The 2,500-nt window shown below is 51.9% G+C and overlaps 1 non-coding gene across 1 annotated transcript in view; it reads left to right on the forward strand.

The window, feature by feature from the left end:
- Window positions 1-1,625: 1,625 nt before the first annotated feature.
- The window catches only part of LOC145763005 (small subunit ribosomal RNA), a 1,810-nt gene continuing 935 nt past the window's right edge, over window positions 1,626-2,500 (forward strand). Inside the window, exon 1 of the ribosomal RNA XR_014288174.1 lies at window positions 1,626-2,500. This exon is cut by the window's right edge and continues 935 nt beyond it. This is a non-coding gene — a ribosomal RNA (small subunit ribosomal RNA).

Raw genomic sequence — 2,500 nt, forward strand, 5'->3', positions numbered from 1 at the left:
GGAAGCGACGATAAAGTTGTGTCTTGCCGTCGAGAGGCAAAGTTAGGCGGCCACCGGGCCGCTGGCAATGCCGGATACTTGTCTAACACGGGCGCGGCAAGCGTCGCCCCGAAACGGGTAAAGCTTTCTGCTCGAGTGGCGGGGTGCTAAATCATTTGCAAACGACCTAGATGAAGATCGCGGTGTCGTAATCACTAGAGCAGTATTCTCACTGCGATTTGTTGAGAGTAAGCCGCAAGATCTATCGATTTGTCCGCGAACGGGCGGGCGCACGGCGACTTCGACCTCTGGTCGGAGTTGCTTTTTTTTTCCACTTTTTTTTCAAAGTACTTGGTATTTTTTACGGCGACTTCGACTTCAGGTCGGAGTTGCTTTTTTTTTCAACTTTTTTCTGGGGTACTTCGTTTGTTTTACTGCGACTCTGACCTCAGGTCGGAGGCCATTCGAAGAATTGTCGAGTACCGTTCGAGCTTGAATAACACAAGTCCGGCGACTTTCGAAAATCGCCCGGGCAAAGGCGCACGACATCGGCCGACGCCCGATAAACAATTTCCCGCACAGAAACGCACGTTTTGGAAAATTGTCGAAATTCGACATGTTTGCTACCTTTGTCGCGAGACCAGCCCACCGGCGCGCGCGTAAAAAACACAAGTCCGGCGACTTTCGAAAATCGCCCGGACAAAGACGCACGACATCGGCCGACGCCCGATGAACAATTTCCCGCACAGAAACGCACGTTTTGGAAAATTGTCGAAATTCGACATGTTTGCTACCTTTGTCGCGAGACCAGCCCACCGGCGCGCGCGTAAAAAACACAAGTCCGGCGACTTTCGAAAATCGCCCGGACAAAGACGCACGACATCGGCCGACGCCCGATGAACAATTTCCCGCACAGAAACGCACGTTTTGGAAAATTGTCGAAATTCGACATGTTTGCTACCTTTGTCGCGAGACCAGCCCACCGGCGCGCGCGTAAAAAACACAAGTCCGGCGACTTTCGAAAATCGCCCGGACAAAGACGCACGACATCGGCCGACGCCCGATGAACAATTTCCCGCACAGAAACGCACGTTTTGGAAAATTGTCGAAATTCGACAAGTTTGCTACCTTTGTCGCGAGACCAGCTTCCCTGTATACTATGAGGGAAGACGTCGTTGTGGCGAAATGAGCAAATTGGCGATGCGGTTGTCGGTTGAAGGTATTTGGTGACAAAACGATGTGGTGTCGTGCAGGCGATGTGCGCTTTTGGGCAGACTTGATGCTGACCCGCGAAGGCGTCGTAGCTAGCAGCGAGGCTCTGAACGTTGGACGGAAAAAATTAAGTAGCAAATACGAGTTTGTGTTTCGGCGCGCGACCACGGCCTCGGGCCGTAGTTGCGGTGGCCGGTGCGCACGCAAGTGATAGTTTTCTCGGTTCGCTTTTGTTGGGCGTTCCTGGTGTTGTATGCAAACGCAGCCCGCGCGCGGCTTCGCCCGAAAGGGCGTCTGGCCGGTGTCGACGGCGTCCAGATCGCGGCTTACGCCGGGTTTGAGGAGCTAAGCAAAAATAGTGATTGAGTAATACAGTGCGATACCGCGACGGGGAAAGCGAAAGACTCCGTTCGCGTATTTTGTCGGCCGATAGTTACCTGGTTGATCCTGCCAGTAGTCATATGCTTGTCTCAAAGATTAAGCCATGCATGTCTCAGTACGAACTTGCGTACGGTAAAACTGCGAATGGCTCATTAAATCAGTCGTGATTCATTTGATCGTAAATTTTACTTGGATAACTGTGGTAATTCTAGAGCTAATACATGCAAAAAGCGCCGACCTTGCGGGAGGCGCGCCTTTATCATATCAAAAACCTGCCGGGCTTCGGCTCGTCTTGTTGGCGACTCGGGATAACTTTGCTGATCGCACGGTCTTGCACCGGCGACGGATCATTCAAGTGTCTGCCCTATCAACTTTCGTCGGTACGGTATCTGCCTACCGAGGTTCTTACGGGTAACGGGGAATCAGGGTTCGATTCCGGAGAGGGAGCCTGAGAAACGGCTACCACATCCAAGGAAGGCAGCAGGCGCGCAAATTACCCATTCCCGACGCGGGGAGGTAGTGACGAAAAATAACGATACAGGACTCTAACGAGGCCCTGTAATTGGAATGAGTACACTGTAAAAATTTTAACGAGTATCCATTGGAGGGCAAGTCTGGTGCCAGCAGCCGCGGTAATTCCAGCTCCAAAAGTGTATATTTAAGTTGTTGCGGTTAAAAAGCTCGTAGTTGGATTTTGGGCGCAGGCGTTCGGTCCGTCGCAAGGCGTGCACTGTTCGTTCTGGCTTTACCTCCGGTTTTCCGTCGGTGCTCTTGACTGAGTGTCGGCGGCGGCCGGGACGTTTACCTTGAAAAAATTAGAGTGTTCAAAGCAGGCGCTTCGCCTGGATAGTGTTGCATGGAATAATGAAATAGGACCTCGGTTCTTTTTTGTTGGTTTTCGGAGCGCGAGGTAATGATTAAGAGGGAC

The sequence above is a fragment of the Corella eumyota genome, unplaced genomic scaffold (genome assembly GCF_963082875.1).
Source record: "Corella eumyota unplaced genomic scaffold, kaCorEumy4.1 scaffold_257, whole genome shotgun sequence".
Taxonomy (NCBI): domain Eukaryota; kingdom Metazoa; phylum Chordata; class Ascidiacea; order Phlebobranchia; family Corellidae; genus Corella; species Corella eumyota.